Source organism: Haemaphysalis longicornis, unplaced genomic scaffold (genome assembly GCF_048455015.1).
Source record: "Haemaphysalis longicornis isolate Haplotype H1 unplaced genomic scaffold, Haemaphysalis longicornis Haplotype H1 scaffold_4, whole genome shotgun sequence".
NCBI lineage: Eukaryota > Metazoa > Arthropoda > Arachnida > Ixodida > Ixodidae > Haemaphysalis > Haemaphysalis longicornis.
The window spans coordinates 28,944,532-28,957,132 of NW_027526361.1; the positions used below are offsets into that span (position 1 = coordinate 28,944,532).

Sequence of the window (12,601 nt, forward strand, 5' to 3'; positions counted from 1 at the left end):
CAAGCCACGCCGCCACCATCGGAGTACGACCTGCCGATTCTCCGGACCGAGCATATCGCCTCACACGTCGCACCCTACCACAGCCACACGACAAACAGAGCAGGCAAGAGGCCACGTCATATCGCCGAATCCAAACTAACACGTACCCCACGGTGCCCTCTTCCACACTGTCCATCCCACCTTCTACCCCGCCACCTGCAAATACGGCCCCCAAACCTGAACACTCTACCACCTGACTTGGGAACGCTCCCTTAGCCCTTACGTAACTCCCATCCACACCCCAAACCCAGAGCAGTGGGAGGGCATGCAGGGCAAGCTCAGACCCCCACGACCAGCTTCAGCTAGTCAAGAAGACTCGGCTGCCGGCGACCGTCCAAAAAACTTCTGGACTGATCAGACCCCTCACCGCCTATATAGACCCCATCAACTGAAAACCTTGGTCACCATCGGCGTCGGCAAGGGCGTGCAGAAGGGGCACTCGACCCCCCCCCCCCTCCCAAGCTCCACCATTACAATTGTACAATTGCCCCTCTCCCTCACCCTCTCCTTCTCCCCCCCCCCCAAACTACGGGCTTGCCCCCCTCAAGACCAAATCCTGCCGGCACTCATGTTGGTCGCAATAAAGTTAGTTTCGTTTTAGTCTTTTTGTTTTAGCTCTAAATAATTTTTCATATTGTAATCAAAAGACCAATCGGTCCATATGTAGTTTAATTATGCAAGCTGTACGTATTTATTTTAGATTTTTGCTTTTAGTTTTCGTTTCTTTCCTTTGCAATGATAGCAAGCGTGGATCAACCCTGGATGGATCAACCCTGGATGTTGAGTAACGCCTCCCAAAATAGCATCCGGGCTACGCCATTGCCACAGCTAGGTGGGGGAGGCTTTTAGGGGCGAAGCCCCTTCCGGGCTGCGCTGATGGCGTCTCCTGTCGCCGTGATTGTAATCGTCGTCTCATGCAGTCACGGTACTGAAACACAGAAAAAATCGTTTACGCCTCGCGCTAGAGAGCTTCGTGCTTCAAAGACAAGAGACTTTTACAGAAAAGCTGCATACTTCTACCCCCAAACGGCTTCATCTCCGTTGGCAAAAACGCCAAGGCGCCAAGAATACGCTTATACACTGCATGCTTCGCCCCTCCCAAGGTTTAATATCATACGCATGGATTTCAAATTACCTTGAACGACGTAAACTCTATATGTGCACGGCAAAAGGCCCAACATCATATCATGAAATAAAAAGAGGAGTACCTCAAGGAGCTGTATTAAGCCCTTTACTGTTCAATCTAACGCTCATCCCCCTGAAGCGTGTTCTTGGTATCCACAATACCGCTGATGAACTTATTGAGGCCCATCTAATGAATCAATTCTCCCGTCTAGCATTATCCCCTGCGGGACTAACAATTCTCCGCCGATTACACATCCGCATCCCCATCTTCACTAATTCTGCCCACCCGGTTACCCCTACCATTCGAGACAATACCCTAACCCAGTCACTATCCCGCAACATGCACCCCACAAGCCACGTCGCTCGAAGGGAACAACGCGCTCGTTACCTGGCAGAAAAATATCCTATCAAACCGACAACCCAATATATGTGGATGCCGCTAGCTACCGAAACCGCACAGCCTATGCCTTGGCGGTCATCAACAGTCCTAACTCCCCCCCCCCCCCACTCACATCTCTCACCATCCGAGCCCTAACCCAAAAGCCATCTTGTCCTATCCACAATCTGCTATACGGAACTTTGCCCGAGGGCGCATATCAGCCAATGCTCTCAAAATTCTTCTGCGTAATACCCCCAAAACACCCGTGGAGCTCGTGTGGACACCTGCCCACACTGGCTTAGGGGTTAACGAGGCGGCCCATACAGCAGCTCGAGATCTTACTGTCCGAGCAGGCCTTTCTGTTACCCGTAACCACGGAATTAATCCACTCGAGATAGCCTTATTACGTACGCGGCTATCACCGCGCACTACCGCCTCCTCCGCCAGAAATACCCTCCAGCATACTCCTCACTTTCTACAAAGGAAGAACGCTTGTGGCGGCTCCGTCAAACTAATACCCTTCCGTGCCGCGCACACCTTTATCGCATATATACCCCGATCAGTATACCGTCACCCCTATGCCCCCGCGGAGATGTCGACACCATCTGCCACGCTATGTGGGCGTGCCCTCGAAATCCCTTACCCCTAATCCTCTCTGTTGATCAATGGGAGGCGGCATTGGGCGGCTCAGACCCCAGGGCCCAAAAAGCCTTGGTGGAACGTGCTGCCAAAGTCACCGCTGGGCTGCGCCCAGTGCTCACCACCCACCCCTAAATTGCATACCGCTAAGTTTATTCCTCCTCCTCCTCCTCCCCCGTGGCGTCAAGATCACTCTCTATGCGGGCGACATCTGTATTTGGAGTGCATCGAAATCCCGGAGGGTAACGCAAAACAAACTTCAGAAGGCGCTTGCAAAAATATCTGCATACATAGCGCCCAAAGGACTCCATCTTTCCTCAGATAAAAGCGTCGCCATGGCATTCACTCTCAAATATGCATGGATAAATATCATTTATCCTGGGATTCCGGCCTCTGCATTACGGACGGACCCAAAGATATCTTGGTATTCTCTTAGACAGAAACCTCTCCTGGGCCCCTGAAGTGCAGAGGCTACGGAAGCGAATATCAACAGCATCTTGCTGGCAGCCACTGGGGCAGCGATTCCCGCTCCATGGTTTTGCTGTTCAAGGCGTATGTGGGTGGCGTGTTGCGCTATAGCCGTCCTGTCCTGCGGCAACTGTCACCTACAAGCAAGGCAGCTGGAGGCGGCGAGAAATAACTGCTTCAGAAAATGCCTCGGACTTCCTAAAGGCTCGTCGTGTTCTGGGACAACTGCTGAAGCCAGGTGCCTCCCCTTGGACGTGCTACGGCTCCAAGAAACGCTCCACGTTCATTTGAGGCATACGCTACATGCAAGAACCCGTTTCCTGCTCCGCATTGCTGTTCAAAATCCCAATTCTAGCTTTGGCCAAAGAATAAAAAGTATTAATGCCTCAATTCCAACTCAAGCACCGCCGACCATGCCACGGAACTTCCCGCCCTGGAATCTGACGCCTCTCCGGATAAATCATTCATACCTGGAATTGATTAAAAAAACATATACCTCCTGCTGCAGATGACGCTTGCATACATTAACAGATTTTACTCTGCATCTACTCACATTTATAGCGATGGATCGGCAACACCTGAGTGCAGCTCCTCTGGGATTTTCATTCCATCAAGGGAAAAATCATTGTCATATCGGCTTGAGCGACCGACTTCGCCTGCGTCGGTGGAGCTATACGGGATTAGAGAAGCACTTCGATACATTCTACGCCAGCCGCCGACATGTTGGACCGTTTTCTCTGATTCAAGGGCAGCACTTCGAAGTTTACGACGCGCTAGCTGTTTTACCTTTTACGAACATGTCCAGAGCGACGTAAAGTATTTGCACCATCTCGCATACGTCGCTGGACATCGCGTTACCTTCCAGTGGCTTCCAGGCCACAGCGGCATCACGGGAAATGAGAAAGCGGACGAGACTGCCCGCAGGGGCCTACAAATGAGAAAAAGAAATATTTTCTTCACGAAGCATGATGCCGCCACAATGGGAAAGGCACTAGCTCTGTCGGAAAGGAACCGTTTATGGTCATTAAGCAGTATCATTACGGTTTTTTTACATTCCATAGACCCATATGTCAGAATGCGGCTGCCAGAGCGTCTACCCCGCCACTTGGAGACGGTGTTCCATAGGCTTCGTTTTAATGCAGCACTAAGAAATTCCTATCTACATTGGATCGGCCAGACATAAAGCCCATATTGCGATAATTCTGGTCCACTTGAAACTGTTGAACATATATTACTGGAGTGCTCTGCCTATGCCGACTAAAGGTGTCATTTACAACATAGAATTGATTGCCTCCACCCTGGATCATTGACACTGAGATTGGTACTTGGATCATGCCCTTCTCCCTCCGCTCAGCGCAAAATCTTGTCCGCGCTTATTGAATTCCTCGAGGACATTGGTGTGTGCACGAAATTGTAGTCGTCCCTTCATTTCAAGAACCTTTGAACTCAATGCCCCGAAGAAGAACCATATTTTATTTTATTTTTTCTCTACTACTTCTCTCCTCTCCTTCACTACACCTACTAATTTTTTCCCTCTCCTCCTTTCCCAGCAGAGTAGCATGCCGGCGAACTGATGTCGGCAAACCTCTCTGCATTTTCCTCTTTAATAAAGAGTTTCTCTCTCTCTCTCTGCAAGGTTTCACGCTAATGAAGATGTCCCGGGATTTTTTTTTCTCCTCATTTCACTCCCACTACCGTGGTCGAAGCGGTTTAGCTGCTTAGGTAAACAACTGCATGCACCCTCCGTCTAATGACGACGATGGTTGAACAAAACGCTTTCTCGTGATGGATTATTTGGTTGGCCAATCCCACACTGCGAATATGTGGTACTTTGGATGTACGCACCACTTTTATAGAACATCCGCAGCAACTTTTTCGGGTGTGCACTCCGTAGGCCTAAGGTTTGGGTTTTGGGCGTACGGCGCGAATCGGTACCTTCTGTGTTGTATCTCAAGCCCTCCGGGTCACCATACGTGGCAGAGAGATGCAGACGCCACCTCGTAACCACGGAAAAAAGAGCCTATATTTTTATTACGCGATATTTATAACCAGGCTGCGGTTGCTGATGATGACAATGGAAATTGGCCACCTTAGCACTGCGCGTCACCTGGTGGCATGAACAGAAGTACATTACAAAACACAACATGCTGCTTGGCGTTCGCTTCGATCATCTAGAAATGGAGCAATCGGATAGACGTCGGCCTCATAACGCGAGGGACCCAGGTTCTATTCCGGCCAGGCGAAGCGTTTTTATCTTTCACTTCACTCAAGATCGTTCATCATTATCATTAGAGAAAGTTGGCTTTCCAGCAGGGCGTATTGTCGTATAACGGAATCACCATAAGGACACTAAAGCTTCGCTTTAAAATCAAGACCGACTGCTCTCAGGGAGATATGAGAGCAGTCTGTCATGATTTTTGCACAAGCACCCACACCGGTTCCGTCCACTGGCTAGCCAGAATCACTGTTTGAGAATGAGATCAAGTGCAAAAAGCCCCTCCCGCTGGATAGGCCGGCGTGGACCATAAATCATTTGATAATGATAATGCTGATTCCGCTCAGGAAATTTTGTTCGTCTGCGGCATCGTTCCAAGGAATGCTGAAAGACTTCTCCCAAAAATTGTAAAACAGGAGCACACACTTGTCTGGACTCCCGCCCATCAGGGGCTAGAGGGTAACGAGGCGGCCGATTCTCTTGCGAGGACTACCATACACCGCAGAGACCCGGAACATTCGTACGCCCTCCCTGCTTACTGTCAAGGCACAGACAAATTAACACCCTATAGGCTTCACCGAAGATCAATGCCTACGCCACACGCCAGCCTAACTGCTGAAGAAGCGAGAAATCTTAGAAAAATACAGACGAAAACCTACTTACATAAGTCCAGACTATCACTTATGTTCCCAGAAAAGTATAATGAGGACTGTAAGCAATGTCACCACAAGGCCGATTTATTCCATACAGTCTGGAATTGCCCAGTTACTTGGGACAAAAATAGCCACCAAACCTCATTAGAGTCCTGGGTCCTGGAATTTGGATCCCACCCTTGATCTCTCCCCATTTTCCCTCACCCCTTTTCACCAAATAAAGTTTACTACTACTACTACTACTACTACTACTACTACTACTACTACTACTACTACTACTACTACTACTACTACTACTACAGGAAATTTTCGACATCCCTGTAAGGTGGGCTGCCCATAACGGGAGGTATGCGATAATCATCATCAACAGCCTACTCTGGTCCACTGCAGGACGAAGGCCCCTCCCATTGACCTCCAACCACCCCTGCCCTGCGCTGCTCGAGTCCACTCTTCGCCCCCAAATTTACATATTTCATCCCTCCATCGTGCTATTGGCTTTCCCCTTCTTCTAGACCCGCCTCTTGGTATCCACTGCCACTACTAATAATACGATAATAACTGCGAGGGATGAAGAAGTACCGGGGGAGGGCACAAACACAGGGCGAAATAAACTTGCAGAGTATAGCAAATAGTTTGAAAAGTTCACTCTGGTTGATCAGAATTTTCGAGGGGACAAAAGAGGATAACGTTACTACTACTACGAGTATGAGGAGGAGGAGGAGGAGGAGGAGGGTGGATGAGGAGGGAACTGGGAACATAGCATGCAGGAAATCCTTCTAGGGCACGGCAAAATTCAGCGTACAGTTGACCAGTCAATCCGAATTTAGCATCACCAGAATTCTGTAAGATCAGAAAAAAAGTTCTCACTTGCATTTTCAGTGAAATTAGTGTTTGAAATACGCATGTCGATGAACCCGCCGCTGTAGCTCAGTGGATAAGGCGTTGCGCTGCTGTGGCCAAGACGCGGGTTCGATCGAAACCGCTGTGGCTGCTTTTCAGATGGACGTGGAAAACGAAAACGCCCGTGTGTCCTCAAGTTGTCTAAACTACTGCGGAGACTTCCACTACGGCGTACGCGTGCCTCATAGCCTAAGTGTAGCTTCAGTGCATTAAGCCCCCCCCCCCCCCCCCCTCCTCTCCCTAAAAAGAAAAGTAATGGGTGAAATTGGCGAGTGTGTGAAAGTGGCGAATGTGTGAAATTGGCGAGTAAAGACAGCTTGAACTCCAACGTGTTTTTAGCCCGCTCGCTTCGTCGCTTTGACCTAGTGGCGTTCGTTTATTTAAGGTTTTACTGTTGAGTTATGCTTGAAAGGATCTTGAATGTCCTAAAATTGCCATTGAAAGCCGTCGTACTTCAAAAGTGCTTTAAACGCTGAAGCGGCAGACCCTTTTACATTTAGCTAAAGTTGGTATAAAAACCTTAAAATTGTGCAAGTAACCTTTCAAATTAAATTTTCTTTGATCGTAGCATAGTGTGCGGTACGCTAGGTTTGAATGTGATCATTAGGAGGGTGGCAGAAAGAGGCAGCAGTACGCGACACTATTACAAATGTTCAAATACGCCCGCCTAAAGTGAGTGACGTCATCGCTTGTTCGTGGGTGCATGCTGCATGTCATTTTTTGTGACGTCGTCGGTTTTCGCCGTCGGCAATCAGCATGGCCGTAGGTGGGACGTACGGCTCGGCAGGGCCCATTTAAAACAAATCGCGGAGGGACTTGTAATATAAGGTTCTAGTCGTGATGCAATTTAGAAAGACAGGCAATTGGTTTCGCAACCCTACATTTCTACCTGCTCATCAGCAACCTCTTTAACTCTACGAATCTTCGGGCACCGGTACCATCATTCCTTACTCCAGGCGAACGCAGAGGATTTCACTGCTGTGATCGCACTTTTGCATCAAATTTTGTAAGTTTCCTGGGCAATCCTTTCTAATTGTGTTTACGTGGTATGTCTACAAATCACTCCTGCGCATTATTAACCAAAAAATTGGGCTGAATGTCCAAACATTGCGGAGTTTTCATTCATACTATATTCACTTGATGCCAGTAGAGGTAGGCCTAGCGGTGCTTGCTTGTCGTCGGGGTAGGTAGTTCTGATCCTAAGGCTTTTAAATTTATGCTGTGTGGCTGTGTGATGGATTTTTTATATTGAGGTGCTATGCGTGGCTACGTTCTCCCGTCGCAGAAATTGGAAAGGAACTAATTCGGTTCGATACTCAAATATCTCGTCAATGTGTAAGGAACGCTCTGCGTTCATGGTTCAAATAACTTCGATGCCATTTCGCCCATAAGACGGAGCATAAAATATTTGTCTGTAAAATTTAAAGAGAGATGTAATGTTTATTTGATTATGGAGGTCTTTCAAACAAATCTGAGGATGAATTTAAACATTTGTGTAATTAATTTTGGTCGTATGCAGCGTAAATAGTGAATTCAACTTTCCGCCGGAAACGTGTATTTACAAAAGATCGTAGTTGCACGCAACCGTCGCAGGTTTGATCATTGGAGTTACAGTAATAACCTGCGTCTACGCCGCAGCGTAATTCTGCTTGCGATGATCAGCGCAGTCGGGGAGGGCCTCGCGCAAGAAGCGTTTCAAATGCCCGGGTACCATTCAAATGCCCGCATTTCAGGAACCTGGTGCATGCAAATGATGGGCTCAAGAAAGCGCAGCGTAGGGGTACCATTTGGAACAGCAATGTGCAACCTTTCGAGCGCGCAGAGAACTAAGTGAAGCGGGCTGCTGTGCGGGTTTGTGCGCGTCTTAAAAAGTAAAAGAACGTAAGAATTCTACAGCAGGCGAGGAGGTCGACAGGGGAAACAGTGTGGAAGGTGTGTGTGCTATTGCAGAATCGCCTGCAAAATGCTCTAGGCATGTCTGCCCCCGCACCCTTATGGTGGAAGCACGCACATACAGAAATATGGTCTGTTTTAGCCAAAGGTCTGGGGCTACAGAATGGCTTTGGCTGGGAGACTAGCTGTTTTCTCTAATAGGGCAGTAGCACCCTTCACTGGTACAGTGAGCTTTGTGTGCAGCACCTTGCGTATAATGGGCCCAGGGTTGTGTACATTATGTGAATAACAGTAATGTTGAACCACTCTCTGCTGAGTACTTACCAAGTAAAGGCACGTAAAGAGCAGTGTCGTTTTGCTTTTTCAAAATCAAAGGAGTGTTGTGAACTACAACGCCGCATTAATTTTTAGGATTGATCTGTGGTTTCGGGAAATTGGCCGCTGTCCTAATGGCATGGAGGACGCGTTATGTTGTTACTTCAGATTAGTTCACTGTACAGGTGCAACAACGGCTGTGCAGCTTAGCTGGAGCATTTTGGGTAACATTGGGAGCATTTCGTGACTCGTTGCACAATTTAGCTGCACTGACCATGCCACTTTGTTGTTTGTGTTCTAGTTTAGTAAAATGCTGAAGGCCTATAAACACCCATTATAATGACAAAGTAACAGTAATGCTTGTACTGCAGGCTTGCTTAAGCGACAGCTTCATTTAAACAACTGTTTGCCATGAATTCCCTTGGTGTTATCTCCAGCTGTGTGCCCCAATGTATTTTTTGAGGGGCTGCAAAAGAAAAAAAAAAGTGCGAGTCAGGAAAGTGTATGATGTGAACATCTGTTCAACTACAGAAGTTACTGTAGGACTGAAATTTCCTCATGTAACTTCGGGTAGAACTTATCAGCGAAGAATGGAGGGATCTACTCTAATTGGTTTTTGGATTTTCCGTAGTGGCCCAACCTTCACATGTTTGCGGCTATCGTCTCTCAGCTTTTAAAATGAACTAGTAGCTTGTTAATGTAGTTGTTTGTTGCTGTAAGCTCCGTGCTACTAGCGGTTAAGTTTAATTGTTTCATTCTATTTGTTGGCTGAATTTCATATCTCAAATTCAAATTTCGGGGTTTTAGGTGCCAAGGTTTCATGGCTGGCGTATGAGGCACGTGGTGTGGAGGGCTCTGGATTAATTACGGCCACCTGGAAATCTTCAATGTGTTGAAATCTTGACACACGGCGTGTTTGTTTTTCACCTCACCAGGAAAACGCATGTTCATATCTGATGCACCATAAATTGACACATAGGAAATCGGAGCCAAAAAGTAGAAGTCGGAGAAATTACATGTGGAAGTTGCAGTGCTTAATGGTTTCTCTTTTGATCGGTGTTGGTAGAACTAAATCACCCTTCTATGTCCCCCCAATGGACGTAGAAATGCAATTGTCCCAGTCTTATTTGTCTCTCCTTTGTGCACTTTAACCCTCATAATTCTTTTTTTGATTATTTATCGTACACCTGGAGCTTTAGTTCATCTGTAGCGATTGACAACAGCAACCCATGTGTGGCCGCTGCTCTGTCGTTATGAGGTCACACTGCTTTGCAATGTGTTCGCATTATCTCAGCCTTCAAAATTTGATTGTTGTCTATTTGATGGTTAATATTGGGCTTTTTTCTTCTTTTTTTTTTTTTCCACACTGCTTGAACAGGTCGAACATGCTAGCGAGCGGCTGAATTTAGTCTTGTGAACTTGCCAGTGTGCCATCATAGCAGATGTCAGCAAATCAGTGGGGAGAATGGTGGAAGAGAGGTGACATTTTAAGTACCCTTTTCTCGTTAAAAATGCATGTAAATCAGCCGAAAACAAAAAAAATCTTCACAGTGAATATGCATTCTAGACTTTTGTATGGAGAGAAAGCACTGTTTAATACTCACTTTAGTGTCCCTTGAAGCCACTGCAACTCAGGAAAATAAGACATTCGCACAATTTTTAGTTCCACTGTAAAGCAAAGCAATGGTGATTTTGGGGGAGCAGTGTTCGATTTGTTTCATCTGTATTAAATTATTTTTCTTCTTTTGCTAGGTAGCAAAAGTTCAGTCTTCTTTTATTTAACACTTGGAAAAATACAATGCACCAGGCAGCCTTTATGATGGCCTCTAAAACTACTGCGGTGATGTGCTGGTTTGCAAGGCAGTTTGAAGTTTTCTCACCCTTGATGTTAATGTTAGTCGATTTTGTGGTTGTCGACTTTGCTGTAGACCTGAGCGTGCGCTGCCGCTGATGATATCAGATATCAGAGTGGAATTTGACTGGAAAAGCTTCAAGTGTAGGCTTGGCACTTGATAAAAGGAGTAGGCAATGTTCAGAGCTTTCTCCAGCATTTCTTTAAGTTCTGTCCTTGCGACAGTATGCCAGGTGTGGAAGAGATGTGGTGTCACAGCCCCCTACTGACATTTCAGGATTGTAGTTCTTTTGCTTCAGCTCTAAGCTATGCGCTTCTGTTCTTATAGAGCATGGCTTTCATGTTTGCACTCCTTTTCAGTGGTTAGGTGCTCTGTGCAGCAGAATGTACTTAAAATTGGGGTGGTTTTTTTCAAGCTTCTGGTTTTTTTCACACGTGCTTTGATTGAGTACTTGGTGACAGCTGCTTCTTGGAATTCATTGGAGCTTTTTGTCTCGGAGCTTTCTTGCTACCCTTCTTGTTTGGGCATGCAGGGCACACTGCACCATCACAAGTGCAGTGTATTGTTTTGCCTTTGGCTGTCGTTTGTAGCGGTGGAAGTTTGTATTGGTGCGCAGTGATTATTTTTCAGTGTTCACCCAACAATCGGCCCCATGCTGCAAATATGCTATGCTTACGCTAAAAGTATCTTTTTCTTCCATTGTGCTTTTGTAACGGCTTTCCAAAAATGTTTTCAATGACAGAAGGGAAGCTGGCCATTACCAGTAATTTCTCCTCTGTGGTCCACATGGACCCAGAAGTGGGGCTCGGGAAGCTGGAAAGGGTGGTGGTGCCCTGAAACGGACTCAAGGAGGAACCATCTCTTTCTTTAACGAGCTTGTATTATCCGTAGGTAGCATGTAGCAACAATATTTTGGCCTGGAAGGTGTGGCCGCATCCTCTTTGCAATGGCTAAACTTGCGTGCCAGTTTCACAAACTGCTGCTCCTTTAGCTGCGGGAGCTTTTCAAAGTAAGTGGTTTTTACCTGGAATAGAAGCGGATAGGTTGTGTTCTGAAGCAGGTATTTTGGGGGCAGAGGTCTTGTGGCTGCATCCAGCGTGGCTGCAGTAGTGCAACTTTGCCCCCGTCGTCTGCCCTGTTGCAGCGTCAGGCAGGGTGCTGGGCCCCTGTAGCCGGGTGAGCAGAATGCGTAAAACGCCCGGGCCTCACCTGAGCTGCGTTGCTGCCGAGGTGAGCCGCCATCTGCAGCAGCAGCCGGCAGCCAGAAACGTCGCCCCAAGTTGGGCCACTGGGGTTGCGGTGAGACTCGCACTCACTACTCCTGCTGCTCTCGCCCGGGCTCAGCGCTCGCCCGAGCACAGCGCTCGCTTGTTGTATGGGCTGAAATTTTTGCGCTTGACGGGGCATGTTTAGGGCCCGGCAGAGGAAAATTGTGAACAAAAAAAACTGCGTGTAGTTAGCTGATAGCCGTAGCGAAGTTGACAAGGCAAAAAAGACATAAAAGCCAACTTGATGGGTTCGTTAATCATACTACGCATTGCATGGTTCACTTGCTTGTAGCTAAGGTAGTAATGCACATAATTAATGCTGACATAAGAGGTCAGATCTGTGTGTGCTTTGAGCTGTTCTGTGCAAGCGTGCGATATCGGCATGTATTTTTGAGCATCACTGCATGATTGTCGAGTGTACAAGTGCTGCTGTATTATTACGCACAGGGTTAAAAGGGGGACTGCTATGATGAGAATTGGGGCTCGTGCTGAACATGGTCACGGAGTGAGAATGGGAGTGCTCAGTGCCCTGCCCTGCCTTGAGAAAGAAAGGGGCCTAGAGCAGGCCAACAGTAGGTCCCCTGGCAATAGAAACCACATCAGCTTTTGTGGGCAAGGTGATGCCAGGTTTGCAGTGTCACTGCAGTGAGACAGCAGCAGTTGCTTGACAGGAGGGCTGTGCACCTATCTAGGTGGTGCTGGGCAGCTGCAGTGGAGGCTTTGGCAATCTGAGTTGAATGTGGCTAGGCTAGCGCCATCTACCATCGTTACACTCAACAAGAGGACACATGCTGTGCGAAATCTGTTTTCTTGTTCGGGGAAGCTTCAAAGGGACGCTTTTTTCCTCGCAATAA

The 12,601-nt window shown here is 47.5% G+C and overlaps 1 protein-coding gene across 10 annotated transcripts in view; it reads left to right on the forward strand.

Moving 5' to 3' along the window:
- The first annotated feature begins 7,134 nt into the window (after positions 1-7,134).
- The window catches only part of LOC144178422 (uncharacterized), a 54,635-nt gene continuing 49,168 nt past the window's right edge, over positions 7,135-12,601 (forward strand). For 8 of the 10 annotated variants that reach the window (XM_077706265.1, XM_077706268.1, XM_077706272.1 and 5 more), the window contains exons 1-2: positions 7,135-7,424; positions 11,624-11,778. The gene's annotated coding sequence lies outside the window, so the exon portion shown is untranslated. The remainder of the gene's footprint in view (positions 7,425-11,623; positions 11,779-12,601) is intronic. The other 2 variants (XM_077706266.1, XM_077706267.1) reach the window with 2 other exon arrangements.